Source organism: Symphalangus syndactylus, chromosome 14, assembly GCF_028878055.3.
Source record: "Symphalangus syndactylus isolate Jambi chromosome 14, NHGRI_mSymSyn1-v2.1_pri, whole genome shotgun sequence".
NCBI lineage: Eukaryota > Metazoa > Chordata > Mammalia > Primates > Hylobatidae > Symphalangus > Symphalangus syndactylus.
In genome coordinates, this window is record NC_072436.2 from 58,075,189 (window position 1) to 58,097,019 (window position 21,831).

Genomic DNA, 21,831 nt, shown 5'->3' on the forward strand with positions numbered 1-21,831 from the left:
AGTAAAGTTCAACTCTTTTAGCTGAATGCACAGAAAAGAAAGAAGTTTCACAGGATGTTTCTGTGTAGCTTTTATTTGAAGATAGTCCTGTTTCCACTATAGGCCCTTTATCGCTCCGATTGTCCACTTGCAATTTCTACAGAAAGTGTGCTTCAGAACTGCTCATTAAAAAGTAAGGTTCAACTCTGTTAGTTGAATGCACAGAACAGAAAGAAGTTTCGCAGAATGCTTCTCTGTAGTTTTTATTTGAAGATATTCCTTTTTCCACATTAGGTCCCTCAGCGCTTCGAACTTCCGCTTTCAATTTGTACAGAAATAGTTTTGCAGATCTGCTGAACCAAAAGGAAGGTTCACTTCTGTTGGTTGAATGCGCCTAAGAGAAAGAAGTTTCACAGAATGTTTCCGTGTAGTTTTTAGTTGAAGATAGTCCTTTTTCCACAATAGACCCCTTATCGCTCTGAATGTCCACTTGCAGTTTCTACTGAAAGAGTGTTTCAGAACTGTTCAATCAAAAGTAAGGTTGAACTCTGTCAATTGAATGCACGGAACAGAAAGAAGTTTCGCAGAATGCTTCTGTGTAGTTTCTATTTGAAGATATTCTTTTTGCCACTAAAGGCCCCTAAGCGCTCAGAATGTCCACCTGCAGTTTCTACAGAAAGAGTGTTTCAGAAATGCTCAAAGGAAGGTTCCACTCTGTTAATTGAATGCGCAGAACAGAAAGAATCCTCACAGAATGCTTCTGTGTAGTTTTTATTTGAAGATATTTCATTTTCCACTATACGCCCCTTAATGCTCTGAATGCCCACTTGCAGTTTCTACAGAAAGAGTGTTTCAGAACTGCTGAATCAAAAGTAAGTTTCAACTCTGTTAGTAGAATGCACAGAACAGAAAGGAGTTTCAGAGAATGCTTCTGTGTAGTTTTTATTTGAAGTTATTCCTTTTTCCACTATAGGCCCCTTAGCGCTCCGAATGTCCACTTGCAGTTTCTACAGAAAGAGTGTTTCAGAAGTGTTCAATCAAAAGTAATGTTGAACTCTGTGAGGTCAATGCACAGAACAGAAAGAAGTTTCGCAGAATGCTTCTGTGTAGTTCTTACTTGAAGATATTCCTTTTTCCACTAAAGGCCCCTTAGCGCTCAGAATGTCCACTTGCAGCTACTGCAGAGAGAGTGTTTCAGAGCTGCTCAATTACAAGTAAGCTTCAACTCTGTTAACCGAATGTTCAGAGCCCAAAGAAGTTTCACACAATGCTTCTGTGTAGTTTTTATTTGAAGATATTTCTTCTTCCACTATAGGCCCCTTAGTGCTCTGAATATCCACTTCCAGTTTCTACAGAGAGAGTGTTTCAGAACTGCTGAATCAAAAGTAAGCTTCAACTGTGTTAGTTGAATGCACAGAACAGAAAGAAATTTCACAGAATGCTTCTGTGTAGTTTTTATTTGAAGTTATTCCTTTTTCCACTATAGGCCCCTTAGCGCTCCGAATGTCCACTTGCACTTTCTACAGAAAGAGTGTTTCAGATGTGCACAATCCAAAGTAAGCTTCAAGTCTGCTAGTTGAAAGCGCAGAACAGAGAGAAGTTTCACAGAATACTTCTGTGTAGTTTTTATTGGAAGATATTCCTTTTTCCAATGTAGGCCCCTTAGCGATCGGAATGTCCACTTGCAGTTTCCGCAGAAGCAGTGTTTTAGAACTGCTGAATCAAAAGTAAGGCTCAACTCTGTTAGTTGAATGCAAAGAAGAGAAAGAAGTTTCACTGAATGCTTCTGTGTTGTTTTTATTTGAAGATATTCCTTTTTCAACTAAAGGATCCTAAGCCCTCCAAATGTCCACTTGCAGTTTCTACAGAAAGAGTGTTTCAGAACTGCTCAATGCAAAGTACAGTTCAACTCTTTTAGTTGAATGCACAGAACAGAAAGAAGTTTCACAGAATGCTTCTGTGTAGCTTTTATTTGAAGATACTCCTCTTTCCACTATAGGCCCTTTAGCGCTCCGAATGTCCACATGTAATTTCTACAGAAAGTTTGCTTCAGAACTGCTCACTAAAAAGTAAGGTTCAACTCTGTTAGTTGAATGCACAGAACAGAAAGAAGTTTCGCAGAATGCTTCTCTGTAGTTTTTATTTGAAGATATTCCTTTTTCCAATAGAGGACCCTTGGCGCTCCAATTGTTCTCTTGCAGTTTCCCCAGAAGGAGTATTTCAGAACTTCTCAATCAAAAGTAATGTTAAATTCTGTTAGTTGAATGCACAGAACAGGAAGAAGTTTCGCAGAATGCTTCTGTGTAGTTTTTATTTGAAGATATTCCCTTTTCCACATTAGGTCCCTGAGCGCTCCGAATTTCCGCTTTCAATTTGTACAGAAATAGTGTTTCAGAAAGTTGAACTCTGTCAATTGAATGCACGGAACAGAAAGAAGTTTCGAAGAATGCTTCTATGTAGTTTGTATTTGAAGATATTCTTTTTGCCACTAAAGGCCCCTAAGCGCTCAGAATGTCCACCGGCAGTTTCTACAGAAAGAGTGTTTCTGAAATGCTCAATCAAAGGAAGGTTCAACTCTGTTAGTTGAATGCGCAGAACAGAAAGAATCCTCACAGAAGGTTCTGTGTAGTTTTTATTTGAAGATATTTCTTTTTCCACTATAGGCCCCTTAGTGCTCTAAATGTCCACTTGCAGTTTCTACAGAAAGAGTGTTTCAGAACTGCTGAATCAAAAGTAAGGTTCAACCCTGTTAGTTGAATGCACAGAACAGAAACAAGTTTTGCAGAATTGTTCTCTGTGGTTTCTAATTGAAGATATTCCTTTTTCCCCTAGAGGCCCCTTTGCACTCGGAATGTCCACTTGCAGTTTCTTCAGAAAGAGTGCTTCAAAACTGCTGAATCAAAATTAAGGTTCAACTCTGTTAGTTGAATGCACAGAACAGTAAGAAGTTTCACGGAATCCGTCTGTGTAGTATTTATTGGAAAATATTCGTTTTTCCACCATAGGCCCCACTGGGCTCCGAATGTCCACTTGCAGTTTCTACAGAAATAGTGTTTCAGAACTGCTGAATCAAAAGTAATGTTCACTTCTCTTGGTTGAATGCGCCTAAGAGATAGAAGTTTCACAGAATATTTCCGTGCAGTTTTTATTTGAGATAGTCCTTTTTCCACAATAGGTCCCTTATCGCTCCGAATGTCCACTTGCAGTTTCTACTGAAAGAGTGTTTCAGAACTGTTCAATCAAAAGTAAGTTTGAACTCTGTCAATTGAATGCACGGAACAGAAAGAAGTTTCGCAGAATGCTTCTGTGTAGTTTGTATTTGAAGATATTCTTTTTGCCACTAAAGGCCCCTAAACGCTCAGAATGTCCACCTGCAGTTTCTACAGAAAGAGTGTTTCAGAAATGCTCTATCAAAGGAAGGTTCAACTCTGTTAGTTGAATGCGCAGAACAGAAAGAATCCTCACAGAATGCTTCTGTGTAGTTTTTATTTGAAGATATTTCTTTTTCCACTCTAGGCCCCTTAGTGCTCTCAATGTCCACTTGCAGTTTCTACAGAAAGAGTGTTTCAGAACTGCTGAATCAAAAGTATGTTTCAACTCTGTTAGTTGAATGCACAGAACAGAAAGAAGTTTCACAGAATGTTTCTGTGCAGTTTTTATTTGAAGATACTCTTTTTTCCACTATACGCCCCTTTGTGCTCCGATTGTCCACTTGCAGTTTCTACAGAAAGGGTGTTTCCGACCTGCTCAATAAAAAGTAAGTTTCAACTCTGTTAGTTGAATGCACAGAACAGAAACAAGTGTAGCAGAATGGTTCTCTGTAGTTTTTAATTGAAGGTATTCCTTTTTCCCCTAGAGGCCCCTTTGCACTCGGAACGTCCACTTGCAGTTTCTGCAGAAAGAGTGCTTCAAAACTGCTGAATCAAAATTAAGGTTCAAATCTGTTAGTTGAATGCACAGAACAGAAAGAAGTTTCACAGAATCCGTCTGTGTAGTTTTTATTAGAAGATATACGTTTTTCCACTATAGGCCCCTCTGGGCCCCGAATGTCCACTTGCAGTTTCTACAGAAAGAGTGTTTAAGAACTGCTCAATCGAAGGTAAGTTTCCACTCTGTTAGTTGAATCCATTGAACAGAAGGAAGTCTCGCAGAATGCTTCTGTGTAGTTTTTAATGGAAGATACTCCTTTTTCCAAGGTAGGCCCCTTAGCGATCGGAATATCCACTTGCAGTTTCCGCAGAAAGAGTGTTTCAGAACTTGTCAATCAAAAGTAATGTTAAATTCTGTTAGTTGAATACACAGAAGAGAAAGAAGTTTCGCAGAATGCTTCTGTGTAGTTTTTATTTGAAGATATTCCTATTTCCACATTAGGTCCCTCACCGCTTTGAATTTCCGCTTTCAATTTGTACAGAAATAGTTTTGCAGATCTGCTGAATCAAAAGTAAGGTTCATTTCTGTTGGTTGAATGCGCCTAAGAGAAAGAAGTTTCACAGAATATTTCCGTGTAGTTTTCATTTGAAGACAGTCCTTTTTCCACAATAGGCCTCTTATCGCTCCGAATGTCCACTTGCAGTTTCTACTGAGTGTTTCAGAACTGTTCAATCAAAAGTAAGGTTGAACTCTGTCAATTGAATGCACGGAACAGAAAGAAGTTTCGCAGAATGCTTCTGTGTAGTTTGTATTTGAAGATATACTTTTTGCCACTAAAGGCCCCTAAGCGCTCAGAATGTCCACTTGCAGCTACTGCAGAGAGAGTGTTTCAGAACTGCTCAATTAAAAGTAAGCTTCAACTCTGTTAACCGAATGTACAGAGCACAAAGAAATTTCACAGAATGCTTCTGTGTAGTTTTTATTTGAAGATATTTCTTCTTCCACTATAGGCCCCTTAGTGCTCCGAATATCCACTTCCAGTTTCTACAGAGAGAGTGTTTCAGAACTGCTGAATCAAAAGTAAGGTTCAACTCTGTTAGTTGAATGCACAGAACAGAAAGAAGTCTCACAGAATGCTTCTGTGTAGTTTTTATTTGAAGTTATTCCTTTTTCCACTATAGGCCCCTTAGCGCTCCGGATATCCCACTTGCAATTTCTACAGAAAGAGTGTTTCAGAAGTGTTCAATCAAAAGTAAGGTTGAACTCTGTGAGGTCAATGCACAGAACAGAAAGAAGTTTCGCAGAATGCTTCTGTGTAGTTCTTATTTGATGATATTCCTTTTTCCACTAAAGGCCCCTTAGCGCTCAGAATGTCCACTTGCAGCTACTGCAGAGAGAGTGTTTCAGAACTGCTCAATTAAAAGTAGGCTTCAACACTGTTAACCGAATGTACAGAGCACAAAGAAGTTTCACAGAATGCTTCTGTGTAGTTTTTATTTGAAGATATTTCTTCTTCCACTGTAGGCCCCTTAGTGCTCCGAATATCCACTTCCAGTTTCTACAGAGAGAGTGTTTCAGAACTGCTGAATCAAAAGAAAGGTTCAACTCTGTTAGTTGAATGCACAGAACAGAAAGAAATTTCACAGAATGCTTCTGTGTAGTTTTTATTTGAAGTTATTCCTTTTTCCACTATAGGCCCCTTAGCGCTCCGAATGTCCACTTGCACTTTCTACAGAAAGAGTGTTTCAGATGTGCACAATCCAAAGTAAGGTTCAACTCTGTTAGTTGAATGCAAAGAAGAGAAAGAAGTTTCACAGAATGCTTCTGTGTTGTTTTTATTTGAAGATATTCCTTTTTCCACTTAAGGATCCTAAGCCCTCCAAATGTCCACTTGCAGTTTCTACAGAAAGAGTGTTTCAGAACTGCTCAATGCAAAGTAAAGTTCAACCCTTTTAGCTGAATGCACAGAAAAGAAAGAAGTTTCACAGGATGTTTCTGTGTAGCTTTTATTTGAAGATAGTCCTGTTTCCACTATAGGCCCTTTATCGCTCCGATTGTCCACTTGCAATTTCTACAGAAAGTGTGCTTCAGAACTGCTCATTAAAATGTAAGGTTCAACTCTGTTAGTTGAATGCACAGAACAGAAAGAAGTTTCGCAGAATGCTTCTCTGTAGTTTTTATTTGAAGATATTCCTTTTTCCACATTAGGTCCCTCAGCGCTTCGAACTTCCGCTTTCAATTGGTACAGAAATAGTTTTGCAGATCTGCTGAACCAAAAGGAAGGTTCACTTCTGTTGGTTGAATGCGCCTAAGAGAAAGAAGTTTCACAGAATGTTTCCGTGTAGTTATTAGTTGAAGATAGTCCTTTTTCCACAATAGACCCCTTATCGCTCTGAATGTCCACTTGCAGTTTCTACTGAAAGAGTGTTTCAGAACTGTTCAATCAAAAGTAAGGTTGAACTCTGTCAATTGAATGCACGGAACAGGAAGAAGTTTTGCAGAATGCTTCTGTGTAGTTTCTATTTGAAGATATTCTTTTTGCCACTAAAGGCCCCTAAGCGCTCAGAATGTCCACCTGCAGTTTCTACAGAAAGAGTGTTTCAGAAATGCTCAAAGGAAGGTTCCACTCTGTTAATTGAATGCGCAGAACAGAAAGAATCCTCACAGAATGCTTCTGTGTAGTTTTTATTTGAAGATATTTCATTTTCCACTATACGCCCCTTAATGCTCTGAATGCCCACTTGCAGTTTCTACAGAAAGAGTGTTTCAGAACTGCTGAATCAAAAGTAAGTTTCAACTCTGTTAGTAGAATGCACAGAACAGAAAGGAGTTTCAGAGAATGCTTCTGTGTAGTTTTTATTTGAAGTTATTCCTTTTTCCACTATAGGACCCTTAGCGCTCCGAATGTCCACTTGCAGTTTCTACAGAAAGAGTGTTTCAGAAGTGTTCAATCAAAAGTAATGTTGAACTCTGTGAGGTCAATGCACAGAACAGAAAGAAGTTTCGCAGAATGCTTCTGTGTAGTTCTTACTTGAAGATATTCCTTTTTCCACTAAAGGCCCCTTAGCGCTCAGAATGTCCACTTGCAGCTACTGCAGAGAGAGTGTTTCAGAGCTGCTCAATTACAAGTAAGCTTCAACTCTGTTAACCGAATGTTCAGAGCCCAAAGAAGTTTCACACAATGCTTCTGTGTAGTTTTTATTTGAAGATATTTCTTCTTCCACTATAGGCCCCTTAGTGCTCTGAATATCCACTTCCAGTTTCTACAGAGAGAGTGTTTCAGAACTGCTGAATCAAAAGTAAGCTTCAACTGTGTTAGTTGAATGCACAGAACAGAAAGAAATTTCACAGAATGCTTCTGTGTAGTTTTTATTTGAAGTTATTCCTTTTTCCACTATAGGCCCCTTAGCGCTCCGAATGTCCACTTGCACTTTCTACAGAAAGAGTGTTTCAGATGTGCACAATCCAAAGTAAGCTTCAAGTCTGCTAGTTGAAAGTGCAGAACAGAGAGAAGTTTCACAGAATACTTCTGTGTAGTTTTTATTGGAAGATATTCCTTTTTCCAATGTAGGCCCCTTAGCGATCGGAATGTCCACTTGCAGTTTCCGCAGAAGCAGTGTTTTAGAACTGCTGAATCAAAAGTAAGGCTCAACTCTGTTAGTTGAATGCAAAGAAGAGAAAGAAGTTTCACTGAATGCTTCTGTGTTGTTTTTATTTGAAGATATTCCTTTTTCAACTAAAGGATCCTAAGCCCTCCAAATGTCCACTTGCAGTTTCTACAGAAAGAGTGTTTCAGAACTGCTCAATGCAAAGTACAGTTCAACTCTTTTAGTTGAATGCACAGAACAGAAAGAAGTTTCACAGAATGCTTCTGTGTAGCTTTTATTTGAAGATACTCCTCTTTCCACTATAGGCCCTTTAGCGCTCCGATTGTCCACATGTAATTTCTACAGAAAGTTTGCTTCAGAACTGCTCACTAAAAAGTAAGGTTCAACTCTGTTAGTTGAATGCACAGAACAGAAAGAAGTTTCGCAGAATGCTTCTCTGTAGTTTTTATTTGAAGATATTCCTTTTTCCAATAGAGGACCCTTGGCGCTCCAATTGTTCACTTGCAGTTTCCCCAGAAGGAGTGTTTCAGAACTTCTCAATCAAAAGTAATGTGAAATTCTGTTAGTTGAATGCACAGAACAGGAAGAAGTTTCGCAGAATGCTTCTGTGTAGTTTTTATTTGAAGATATTCCCTTTTCCACATTAGGTCCCTGAGCGCTCCGAATTTCCGCTTTCAATTTGTACAGAAATAGTGTTTCAGAAAGTTGAACTCTGTCAATTGAATGCACGGAACAGAAAGAAGTTTCGAAGAATGCTTCTGTGTAGTTTGTATTTGAAGATATTCTTTTTGCCACTAAAGGCCCCTAAGCGCTCAGAATGTCCACCGGCAGTTTCTACAGAAAGAGTGTTTCTGAAATGCTCAATCAAAGGAAGGTTCAACTCTGTTAGTTGAATGCGCAGAACAGAAAGAATCCTCACAGAAGGTTCTGTGTAGTTTTTATTTGAAGATATTTCTTTTTCCACTATAGGCCCCTTAGTGCTCTAAATGTCCACTTGCAGTTTCTACAGAAAGAGTGTTTCAGAACTGCTGAATCAAAAGTAAGGTTCAACCCTGTTAGTTGAATGCACAGAACAGAAACAAGTTTTGCAGAATTGTTCTCTGTGGTTTCTAATTGAAGATATTCCTTTTTCCCCTAGAGGCCCCTTTGCACTCGGAATGTCCACTTGCAGTTTCTTCAGAAAGAGTGCTTCAAAACTGCTGAATCAAAATTAAGGTTCAACTCTGTTAGTTGAATGCACAGAACAGTAAGAAGTTTCACGGAATCCGTCTGTGTAGTATTTATTGGAAAATATTCGTTTTTCCACCATAGGCCCCACTGGGCTCCGAATGTCCACTTGCAGTTTCTACAGAAATAGTGTTTCAGAACTGCTGAATCAAAAGTAATGTTCACTTCTCTTGGTTGAATGCGCCTAAGAGATAGAAGATTCACAGAATATTCCCGTGCAGTTTTTATTTGAGATAGTCCTTTTTCCACAATAGGTCCCTTATCGCTCCGAATGTCCACTTGCAGTTTCTACTGAAAGAGTGTTTCAGAACTGTTCAATCAAAAGTAAGTTTGAACTCTGTCAATTGAATGCACGGAACAGAAAGAAGTTTCGCAGAATGCTTCTGTGTAGTTTGTATTTGAAGATATTCTTTTTGCCACTAAAGGCCCCTAAACGCTCAGAATGTCCACCTGCAGTTTCTACAGAAAGAGTGTTTCAGAAATGCTCTATCAAAGGAAGGTTCAACTCTGTTAGTTGAATGCGCAGAACAGAAAGAATCCTCACAGAATGCTTCTGTGTAGTTTTTATTTGAAGATATTTCTTTTTCCACTCTAGGCCCCTTAGTGCTCTCAATGTCCACTTGCAGTTTCTACAGAAAGAGTGTTTCAGAACTGCTGAATCAAAAGTATGTTTCAACTCTGTTAGTTGAATGCACAGAACAGAAAGAAGTTTCACAGAATGTTTCTGTGCAGTTTTTATTTGAAGATACTCTTTTTTCCACTATACGCCCCTTTGTGCTCCCATTGTCCACTTGCAGTTTCTACAGAAAGGGTGTTTCCGACCTGCTCAATAAAAAGTAAGTTTCAACTCTGTTAGTTGAATGCACAGAACAGAAACAAGTGTAGCAGAATGGTTCTCTGTAGTTTTTAATTGAAGGTATTCCTTTTTCCCCTAGAGGCCCCTTTGCACTCGGAACGTCCACTTGCAGTTTCTGCAGAAAGAGTGCTTCAAAACTGCTGAATCAAAATTAAGGTTCAAATCTGTTAGTTGAATGCACAGAACAGAAAGAAGTTTCACAGAATCCGTCTGTGTAGTTTTTATTAGAAGATATACGTTTTTCCACTATAGGCCCCTCTGGGCCCCGAATGTCCACTTGCAGTTTCTACAGAAAGAGTGTTTAAGAACTGCTCAATCGAAGGTAAGTTTCCACCCTGTTAGTTGAATCCATTGAACAGAAGGAAGTCTCGCAGAATGCTTCTGTGTAGTTTTTAATGGAAGATACTCCTTTTTCCAAGGTAGGCCCCTTAGCGATCGGAATATCCACTTGCAGTTTCCGCAGAAAGAGTGTTTCAGAACTTGTCAATCAAAAGTAATGTTAAATTCTGTTAGTTGAATACACAGAAGAGAAAGAAGTTTCGCAGAATGCTTCTGTGTAGTTTTTATTTGAAGATATTCCTATTTCCACATTAGGTCCCTCACCGCTTTGAATTTCCGCTTTCAATTTGTACAGAAATAGTTTTGCAGATCTGCTGAATCAAAAGTAAGGTTCATTTCTGTTGGTTGAATGCGCCTAAGAGAAAGAAGTTTCACAGAATATTTCCGTGTAGTTTTCATTTGAAGACAGTCCTTTTTCCACAATAGGCCTCTTATCGCTCCGAATGTCCACTTGCAGTTTCTACTGAGTGTTTCAGAACTGTTCAATCAAAAGTAAGGTTGAACTCTGTCAATTGAATGCACGGAACAGAAAGAAGTTTCGCAGAATGCTTCTGTGTAGTTTGTATTTGAAGATATACTTTTTGCCACTAAAGGCCCCTAAGCGCTCAGAATGTCCACTTGCAGCTACTGCAGAGAGAGTGTTTCAGAACTGCTCAATTAAAAGTAAGCTTCAACTCTGTTAACCGAATGTACAGAGCACAAAGAAATTTCACAGAATGCTTCTGTGTAGTTTTTATTTGAAGATATTTCTTCTTCCACTATAGGCCCCTTAGTGCCCCGAATATCCACTTCCAGTTTCTACAGAGAGAGTGTTTCAGAACTGCTGAATCAAAAGTAAGGTTCAACTCTGTTAGTTGAATGCACAGAACAGAAAGAAGTCTCACAGAATGCTTCTGTGTAGTTTTTATTTGAAGTTATTCCTTTTTCCACTATAGGCCCCTTAGCGCTCCGGATATCCCACTTGCAATTTCTACAGAAAGAGTGTTTCAGAAGTGTTCAATCAAAAGTAAGGTTGAACTCTGTGAGGTCAATGCACAGAACAGAAAGAAGTTTCGCAGAATGCTTCTGTGTAGTTCTTATTTGATGATATTCCTTTTTCCACTAAAGGCCCCTTAGCGCTCAGAATGTCCACTTGCAGCTACTGCAGAGAGAGTGTTTCAGAACTGCTCAATTAAAAGTAAGCTTCAACACTGTTAACCGAATGTACAGAGCACAAAGAAGTTTCACAGAATGCTTCTGTGTAGTTTTTATTTGAAGATATTTCTTCTTCCACTGTAGGCCCCTTAGTGCTCCGAATATCCACTTCCAGTTTCTACAGAGAGAGTGTTTCAGAACTGCTGAATCAAAAGTAAGGTTCAACTCTGTTAGTTGAATGCACAGAACAGAAAGAAATTTCACAGAATGCTTCTGTGTAGTTTTTATTTGAAGTTATTCCTCTTTCCACTATAGGCCCCTTAGCGCTCCGAATGTCCACTTGCACTTTCTACAGAAAGAGTGTTTCAGATGTGCACAATCCAAAGTAAGGTTCAACTCTGTTAGTTGAATGCAAAGAAGAGAAAGAAGTTTCACAGAATGCTTCTGTGTTGTTTTTATTTGAAGATATTCCTTTTTCCACTTAAGGATCCTAAGCCCTCCAAATGTCCACTTGCAGTTTCTACAGAAAGAGTGTTTCAGAACTGCTCAATGCAAAGTAAAGTTCAACTCTTTTAGCTGAATGCACAGAAAAGAAAGAAGTTTCACAGGATGTTTCTGTGTAGCTTTTATTTGAAGATAGTCCTCTTTCCACTATAGGCCCTTTATCGCTCCGATTGTCCACTTGCAATTTCTACAGAAAGTGTGCTTCAGAACTGCTCATTAAAAAGTAAGGTTCAACTCTGTTAGTTGAATGCACAGAACAGAAAGAAGTTTCGCAGAATGCTTCTCTGTAGTTTTTATTTGAAGATATTCCTTTTTCCACATTAGGTCCCTCAGCGCTTCGAACTTCCGCTTTCAATTTGTACAGAAATAGTTTTGCAGATCTGCTGAACCAAAAGGAAGGTTCACTTCTGTTGGTTGAATGCGCCTAAGAGAAAGAAGTTTCACAGAATGTTTCCGTGTAGTTTTTAGTTGAAGATAGTCCTTTTTCCACAATAGACCCCTTATCGCTCTGAATGTCCACTTGCAGTTTCTACTGAAAGAGTGTTTCAGAACTGTTCAATCAAAAGTAAGGTTGAACTCTGTCAATTGAATGCACGGAACAGAAAGAAGTTTCGCAGAATGCTTCTGTGTAGTTTCTATTTGAAGATATTCTTTTTGCCACTAAAGGCCCCTAAGCGCTCAGAATGTCCACCTGCAGTTTCTACAGAAAGAGTGTTTCAGAAATGCTCAAAGGAAGGTTCCACTCTGTTAATTGAATGCGCAGAACAGAAAGAATCCTCACAGAATGCTTCTGTGTAGTTTTTATTTGAAGATATTTCATTTTCCACTATACGCCCCTTAATGCTCTGAATGCCCACTTGCAGTTTCTACAGAAAGAGTGTTTCAGAACTGCTGAATCAAAAGTAAGTTTCAACTCTGTTAGTAGAATGCACAGAACAGAAAGGAGTTTCAGAGAATGCTTCTGTGTAGTTTTTATTTGAAGTTATTCCTTTTTCCACTATAGGCCCCTTAGCGCTCCGAATGTCCACTTGCAGTTTCTACAGAAAGAGTGTTTCAGAAGTGTTCAATCAAAAGTAATGTTGAACTCTGTGAGGTCAATGCACAGAACAGAAAGAAGTTTCGCAGAATGCTTCTGTGTAGTTCTTACTTGAAGATATTCCTTTTTCCACTAAAGGCCCCTTAGCGCTCAGAATGTCCACTTGCAGCTACTGCAGAGAGAGTGTTTCAGAGCTGCTCAATTACAAGTAAGCTTCAACTCTGTTAACCGAATGTTCAGAGCCCAAAGAAGTTTCACACAATGCTTCTGTGTAGTTTTTATTTGAAGATATTACTTCTTCCACTATAGGCCCCTTAGTGCTCTGAATATCCACTTCCAGTTTCTACAGAGAGAGTGTTTCAGAACTGCTGAATCAAAAGTAAGCTTCAACTGTGTTAGTTGAATGCACAGAACAGAAAGAAATTTCACAGAATGCTTCTGTGTAGTTTTTATTTGAAGTTATTCCTTTTTCCACTATAGGCCCCTTAGCGCTCCGAATGTCCACTTGCACTTTCTACAGAAAGAGTGTTTCAGATGTGCACAATCCAAAGTAAGCTTCAAGTCTGCTAGTTGAAAGCGCAGAACAGAGAGAAGTTTCACAGAATACTTCTGTGTAGTTTTTATTGGAAGATATTCCTTTTTCCAATGTAGGCCCCTTAGCGATCGGAATGTCCACTTGCAGTTTCCGCAGAAGCAGTGTTTTAGAACTGCTGAATCAAAAGTAAGGCTCAACTCTGTTAGTTGAATGCAAAGAAGAGAAAGAAGTTTCACTGAATGCTTCTGTGTTGTTTTTATTTGAAGATATTCCTTTTTCAACTAAAGGATCCTAAGCCCTCCAAATGTCCACTTGTAGTTTCTACAGAAAGAGTGTTTCAGAACTGCTCAATGCAAAGTACAGTTCAACTCTTTTAGTTGAATGCACAGAACAGAAAGAAGTTTCACAGAATGCTTCTGTGTAGCTTTTATTTGAAGATACTCCTCTTTCCACTATAGGCCCTTTAGCGCTCCGATTGTCCACATGTAATTTCTACAGAAAGTTTGCTTCAGAACTGCTCACTAAAAAGTAAGGTTCAACTCTGTTAGTTGAATGCACAGAACAGAAAGAAGTTTCGCAGAATGCTTCTCTGTAGTTTTTATTTGAAGATATTCCTTTTTCCAATAGAGGACCCTTGGCGCTCCAATTGTTCACTTGCAGTTTCCCCAGAAGGAGTGTTTCAGAACTTCTCAATCAAAAGTAATGTGAAATTCTGTTAGTTGAATGCACAGAACAGGAAGAAGTTTCGCAGAATGCTTCTGTGTAGTTTTTATTTGAAGATATTCCCTTTTCCACATTAGGTCCCTGAGCGCTCCGAATTTCCGCTTTCAATTTGTACAGAAATAGTGTTTCAGAAAGTTGAACTCTGTCAATTGAATGCACGGAACAGAAAGAAGTTTCGCAGAATGCTTCTGTGTAGTTTGTATTTGAAGATATTCTTTTTGCCACTAAAGGCCCCTAAGCGCTCAGAATGTCCACCGGCAGTTTCTACAGAAAGAGTGTTTCTGAAATGCTCAATCAAAGGAAGGTTCAACTCTGTTAGTTGAATGCGCAGAACAGAAAGAATCCTCACAGAAGGTTCTGTGTAGTTTTTATTTGAAGATATTTCTTTTTCCACTATAGGCCCCTTAGTGCTCTAAATGTCCACTTGCAGTTTCTACAGAAAGAGTGTTTCAGAACTGCTGAATCAAAAGTAAGGTTCAACTCTGTTAGTTGAATGCACAGAACAGAAACAAGTTTTGCAGAATTGTTCTCTGTGGTTTCTAATTGAAGATATTCCTTTTTCCCCTAGAGGCCCCTTTGCACTCGGAATGTCCACTTGCAGTTTCTTCAGAAAGAGTGCTTCAAATCTGCTGAATCAAAATTAAGGATCAACTCTGTTAGTTGAATGCACAGAACAGTAAGAAGTTTCACGGAATCCGTCTGTGTAGTATTTATTGGAAAATATTCGTTTTTCCACCATAGGCCACACTGGGCTCCGAATGTCCACTTGCAGTTTCTACAGAAATAGTGTTTCAGAACTGCTGAATCAAAAGTAATGTTCACTTCTCTGGGTTGGATGCGCCTAAGAGACAGAAGTTTCACAGAATATTTCCGTGCAGTTTTTATTTGAGATAGTACTTTTTCCACAATAGGTCCCTTATCGCTCCGAATGTCCACTTGCAGTTTCTACTGAAAGAGTGTTTCAGAACTGTTCAATCAAAAGTAAGTTTGAACTCTGTCAATTGAATGCATGGAACAGAAAGAAGTTTCGCAGAATGCTTCTGTGTAGTTTGTATTTGAAGATATTCTTTTTGCCACTAAAGGCCCCTAAACGCTCAGAATGTCCACCTGCAGTTTCTACAGAAAGAGTGTTTCAGAAATGCTCTATCAAAGGAAGGTTCAACTCTGTTAGTTGAATGCGCAGAACAGAAAGAATCCTCACAGAATGCTTCTGTGTAGTTTTTATTTGAAGATATTTCTTTTTCCACTCTAGGCCCCTTAGTGCTCTCAATGTCCACTTGCAGTTTCTACAGAAAGAGTGTTTCAGAACTGCTGAATCAAAAGTATGTTTCAACTCTGTTAGTTGAATGCACAGAACAGAAAGAAGTTTCACAGAATGTTTCTGTGCAGTTTTTATTTGAAGATACTCTTTTTTCCACTATACGCCCCTTTGTGCTCCGATTGTCCACTTGCAGTTTCTACAGAAAGGGTGTTTCCGACCTGCTCAATAAAAAGTAAGTTTCAACTCTGTTAGTTGAATGCACAGAACAGAAACAGTGTAGCAGAATGGTTCTCTGTAGTTTTTAATTGAAGGTATTCCTTTTTCCCCTAGAGGCCCCTTTGCACTCGGAACGTCCACTTGCAGTTTCTGCAGAAAGAGTGCTTCAAAACTGCTGAATCAAAATTAAGGTTCAAATCTGTTAGTTGAATGCACAGAACAGAAAGAAGTTTCACAGAATCCGTCTGTGTAGTTTTTATTAGAAGATATACGTTTTTCCACTATAGGCCCCTCTGGGCCCCGAATGTCCACTTGCAGTTTCTACAGAAAGAGTGTTTAAGAACTGCTCAATCGAAGGTAAGTTTCCACTCTGTTAGTTGAATCCATTGAACAGAAGGAAGTCTCGCAGAATGCTTCTGTGTAGTTTTTAATGGAAGATACTCCTTTTTCCAAGGTAGGCCCCTTAGCGATCGGAATATCCACTTGCAGTTTCCGCAGAAAGAGTGTTTCAGAACTTGTCAATCAAAAGTAATGTTAAATTCTGTTAGTTGAATACACAGAAGAGAAAGAAGTTTCGCAGAATGCTTCTGTGTAGTTTTTATTTGAAGATATTCCTATTTCCACATTAGGTCCCTCACCGCTTTGAATTTCCGCTTTCAATTTGTACAGAAATAGTTTTGCAGATCTGCTGAATCAAAAGTAAGGTTCATTTCTGTTGGTTGAATGCGCCTAAGAGAAAGAAGTTTCACAGAATATTTCCGTGTAGTTTTCATTTGAAGGCAGTCCTTTTTCCACAATAGGCCTCTTATCGCTCCGAATGTCCACTTGCAGTTTCTACTGAGTGTTTCAGAACTGTTCAATCAAAAGTAAGGTTGAACTCTGTCAATTGAATGCACGGAACAGAAAGAAGTTTCGCAGAATGCTTCTGTGTAGTTTGTATTTGAAGATATACTTTTTGCCACTAAAGGCCCCTAAGCGCTCAGAATGTCCACTTGCAGCTACTGCAGAGAGAGTGTTTCAGAACTGCTCAATTAAAAGTAAGCTTCAACTCTGTTAACCGAATGTACAGAGCACAAAGAAATTTCACAGAATGCTTCTGTGTAGTTTTTATTTGAAGATATTTCTTCTTCCACTATAGGCCCCTTAGTGCTCCGAATATCCACTTCCAGTTTCTACAGAGAGAGTGTTTCAGAACTGCTGAATCAAAAGTAAGGTTCAACTCTGTTAGTTGAATGCACAGAACAGAAAGAAGTCTCACAGAATGCTTCTGTGTAGTTTTTATTTGAAGTTATTCCTTTTTCCACTATAGGCCCCTTAGCGCTCCGGATATCCCACTTGCAATTTCTACAGAAAGAGTGTTTCAGAAGTGTTCAATCAAAAGTAAGGTTGAACTCTGTGAGGTCAATGCACAGAACAGAAAGAAGTTTCGCAGAATGCTTCTGTGTAGTTCTTATTTGATGATATTCCTTTTTCCACTAAAGGCCCCTTAGGGCTCAGAATGTCCACTTGCAGCTACTGCAGAGAGAGTGTTTCAGAACTGCTCAATTAAAAGTAAGCTTCAACACTGTTAACCGAATGTACAGAGCACAAAGAAGTTTCACAGAATGCTTCTGTGTAGTTTTTATTTGAAGATATTTCTTCTTCCACTGTAGGCCCCTTAGTGCTCCGAATATCCACTTACAGTTTCTACAGAGAGAGTGTTTCAGAACTGCTGAATCAAAAGTAAGGTTCAACTCTGTTAGTTGAATGCACAGAACAGAAAGAAATTTCACAGAATGCTTCTGTGTAGTTTTTATTTGAAGTTATTCCTTTTTCCACTATAGGCCCCTTAGCGCTCCGAATGTCCACTTGCACTTTCTACAGAAAGAGTGTTTCAGATGTGCACAATCCAAAGTAAGGTTCAACTCTGTTAGTTGAATGCAAAGAAGAGAAAGAAGTTTCACAGAATGCTTCTGTGTTGTTTTTATTTGAAGATATTCCTTTTTCCACTTAAGGATCCTAAGCCCTCCAAATGTCCACTTGCAGTTTCTACAGAAAGAGTGTTTCAGAACTGCTCAATGCAAAGTAAAGTTCAACTCTTTTAGCTGAATGCACAGAAAAGAAAGAAGTTTCACAGGATGTTTCTGTGTAGCTTTTATTTGAAGATAGTCCTCTTTCCACTATAGGCCCTTTATCGCTCCGATTGTCCACTTGCAATTTCTACAGAAAGTGTGCTTCAGAACTGCTCATTAAAAAGTAAGGTTCAACTCTGTCAGTTGAATGCACAGAACAGAAAGAAGTTTCGCAGAATGCTTCTCTGTAGTTTTTATTTGAAGATATTCCTTTTTCCACATTAGGTCCCTCAGCGCTTCGAACTTCCGCTTTCAATTTGTACAGAAATAGTTTTGCAGATCTGCTGAACCAAAAGGAAGGTTCACTTCTGTTGGTTGAATGCGCCTAAGAGAAAGAAGTTTCACAGAATGTTTCCGTGTAGTTTTTAGTTGAAGATAGTCCTTTTTCCACAATAGACCCCTTATCGCTCTGAATGTCCACTTGCAGTTTCTACTGAAAGAGTGTTTCAGAACTGTTCAATCAAAAGTAAGGTTGAACTCTGTCAATTGAATGCACGGAACAGAAAGAAGTTTCGCAGAATGCTTCTGTGTAGTTTCTATTTGAAGATATTCTTTTTGCCACTAAAGGCCCCTAAGCGCTCAGAATGTCCACCTGCAGTTTCTACAGAAAGAGTGTTTCAGAAATGCTCAAAGGAAGGTTCCACTCTGTTAATTGAATGCGCAGAACAGAAAGAATCCTCACAGAATGCTTCTGTGTAGTTTTTATTTGAAGATATTTCATTTTCCACTATACGCCCCTTAATGCTCTGAATGCCCACTTGCAGTTTCTACAGAAAGAGTGTTTCAGAACTGCTGAATCAAAAGTAAGTTTCAACTCTGTTAGTAGAATGCACAGAACAGAAAGGAGTTTCAGAGAATGCTTCTGTGTAGTTTTTATTTGAAGTTATTCCTTTTTCCACTATAGGCCCCTTAGCGCTCCGAATGTCCACTTGCAGTTTCTACAGAAAGAGTGTTTCAGAAGTGTTCAATCAAAAGTAATGTTGAACTCTGTGAGGTCAATGCACAGAACAGAAAGAAGTTTCGCAGAATGCTTCTGTGTAGTTCTTACTTGAAGATATTCCTTTTTCCACTAAAGGCCCCTTAGCGCTCAGAATGTCCACTTGCAGCTACTGCAGAGAGAGTGTTTCAGAGCTGCTCAATTACAAGTAAGCTTCAACTCTGTTAACCGAATGTTCAGAGCCCAAAGAAGTTTCACACAATGCTTCTGTGTAGTTTTTATTTGAAGATATTTCTTCTTCCACTATAGGCCCCTTAGTGCTCTGAATATCCACTTCCAGTTTCTACAGAGAGAGTGTTTCAGAACTGCTGAATCAAAAGTAAGCTTCAACTGTGTTAGTTGAATGCACAGAACAGAAAGAAATTTCACAGAATGCTTCTGTGTAGTTTTTATTTGAAGTTATTCCTTTTTCCACTATAGGCCCCTTAGCGCTCCGAATGTCCACTTGCACTTTCTACAGAAAGAGTGTTTCAGATGTGCACAATCCAAAGTAAGCTTCAAGTCTGCTAGTTGAAAGCGCAGAACAGAGAGAAGTTTCACAGAATACTTCTGTGTAGTTTTTATTGGAAGATATTCCTTTTTCCAATGTAGGCCCCTTAGCGATCGGAATGTCCACTTGCAGTTTCCGCAGAAGCAGTGTTTTAGAACTGCTGAATCAAAAGTAAGGCTCAACTCTGTTAGTTGAATGCAAAGAAGAGAAAGAAGTTTCACTGAATGCTTCTGTGTTGTTTTTATTTGAAGATATTCCTTTTTCAACTAAAGGATCCTAAGCCCTCCAAATGTCCACTTGCAGTTTCTACAGAAAGAGTGTTTCAGAACTGCTCAATGCAAAGTACAGTTCAACTCTTTTAGTTGAATGCACAGAACAGAAAGAAGTTTCACAGAATGCTTCTGTGTAGCTTTTATTTGAAGATACTCCTCTTTCCACTATAGGCCCTTTAGCGCTCCGATTGTCCACATGTAATTTCTACAGAAAGTTTGCTTCAGAACTGCTCACTAAAAAGTAAGGTTCAACTCTGTTAGTTGAATGCACAGAACAGAAAGAAGTTTCGCAGAATGCTTCTCTGTAGTTTTTATTTGAAGATATTCCTTTTTCCAATAGAGGACCCTTGGCGCTCCAATTGTTCACTTGCAGTTTCCCCAGAAGGAGTGTTTCAGAACTTCTCAATCAAAAGTAATGTTAAATTCTGTTAGTTGAATGCACAGAACAGGAAGAAGTTTCGCAGAATGCTTCTGTGTAGTTTTTATTTGAAGATATTCCCTTTTCCACATTAGGTCCCTGAGCACTCCGAATTTCCGCTTTCAATTTGTACAGAAATAGTGTTTCAGAAAGTTGAACTCTGTCAATTGAATGCACGGAACAGAAAGAATTTTCGAAGAATGCTTCTGTGTAGTTTGTATTTGAAGATATTCTTTTTGCCACTAAAGGCCCCTAAGCGCTCAGAATGTCCACCGGCAGTTTCTACAGAAAGAGTGTTTCTGAAATGCTCAATCAAAGGAAGGTTCAACTCTGTTAGTTGAATGTGCAGAACAGAAAGAATCCTCACAGAAGGTTCTGTGTAGTTTTTATTTGAAGATATTTCTTTTTCCACTATAGGCCCCTTAGTGCTCTAAATGTCCACTTGCAGTTTCTACAGAAAGAGTGTTTCAGAACTGCTGAATCAAAAGTAAGGTTCAACCCTGTTAGTTGAATGCACAGAACAGAAACAAGTTTTGCAGAATTGTTCTCTGTGGTTTCTAATTGAAGATATTCCTTTTTCCCCAGAGGCCCCTTTGCACTCGGAATGTCCACTTGCAGTTTCTTCAGAAAGAGTGCTTCAAAACTGCTGAATCAAAATTAAGGTTCAACTCTGTTAGTTGAATGCACAGAACAGTAAGAAGTTTCACGGAATCCGTCTGTGTAGTATTTATTGGAAAATATTCGTTTTTCCACCATAGGCCCCTCTGGGCTCCGAATGTCCACTTGCATTTTCTACAGAAATAGTGTTTCAGAACTGCTGAATCAAAAGTAATGTTCACTTCTCTTGGTTGAATGCGCCTAAGAGATAGAAGTTTCACAGAATATTTCCGTGCAGTTTTTATTTGAGATAGTCCTTTTTCCACAATAGGTCCCTTATCGCTCCGAATGTCCACTTGCAGTTTCTACTGAAAGAGTGTTTCAGAACTGTTCAATCAAAAGTAAGTTTGAACTCTGTCAATTGAATGCACGGAACAGAAAGAAGTTTCGCAGAATGCTTCTGTGTAGTTTGTATTTGAAGATATTCTTTTTGCCACTAAAGGCCCCTAAACGCTCAGAATGTCCACCTGCAGTTTCTACAGAAAGAGTGTTTCAGAAATGCTCTATCAAAGGAAGGTTCAACTCTGTTAGTTGAATGCGCAGAACAGAAAGAATCCTCACAGAATGCTTCTGTGTAGTTTTTATTTGAAGATATTTCTTTTTCCACTCTAGGCCCCTTAGTGCTCTCAATGTCCACTTGCAGTTTCTACAGAAAGAGTGTTTCAGAACTGCTGAATCAAAAGTATGTTTCAACTCTGTTAGTTGAATGCACAGAACAGAAAGAAGTTTCAAAGAATGTTTCTGTGCAGTTTTTATTTGAAGATACTCTTTTTTCCACTATACGCCCCTTTGTGCTCCGATTGTCCACTTGCAGTTTCTACAGAAAGGGTGTTTCCGACCTGCTCAATAAAAAGTAAGTTTCAACTCTGTTAGTTGAATGCACAGAACAGAAACAAGTGTAGCAGAATGGTTCTCTGTAGTTTTTAATTGAAGGTATTCCTTTTTCCCCTAGAGGCCCCTTTGCACTCAGAACGTCCACTTGCAGTTTCTGCAGAAAGAGTGCTTCAAAACTGCTGAATCAAAATTAAGGTTCAAATCTGTTAGTTGAATGCACAGAACAGAAAGAAGTTTCACAGAATCCGTCTGTGTAGTTTTTATTAGAAGATATACGTTTTTCCACTATAGGCCCCTCTGGGCCCCGAATGTCCACTTGCAGTTTCTACAGAAAGAGTGTTTAAGAACTGCTCAATCGAAGGTAAGTTTCCACTCTGTTAGTTGAATCCATTGAACAGAAGGGAGTCTCGCAGAATGCTTCTGTGTAGTTTTTAATGGAAGATACTCCTTTTTCCAAGGTAGGCCCCTTAGCGATCGGAATATCCACTTGCAGTTTCCGCAGAAAGAGTGTTTCAGAACTTGTCAATCAAAAGTAATGTTAAATTCTGTTAGTTGAATACACAGAAGAGAAAGAAGTTTCGCAGAATGCTTCTGTGTAGTTTTTATTTGAAGATATTCCTATTTCCACATTAGGTCCCTCACCGCTTTGAATTTCCGCTTTCAATTTGTACAGAAATAGTTTTGCAGATCTGCTGAATCAAAAGTAAGGTTCATTTCTGTTGGTTGAATGCGCCTAAGAGAAAGAAGTTTCACAGAATATTTCC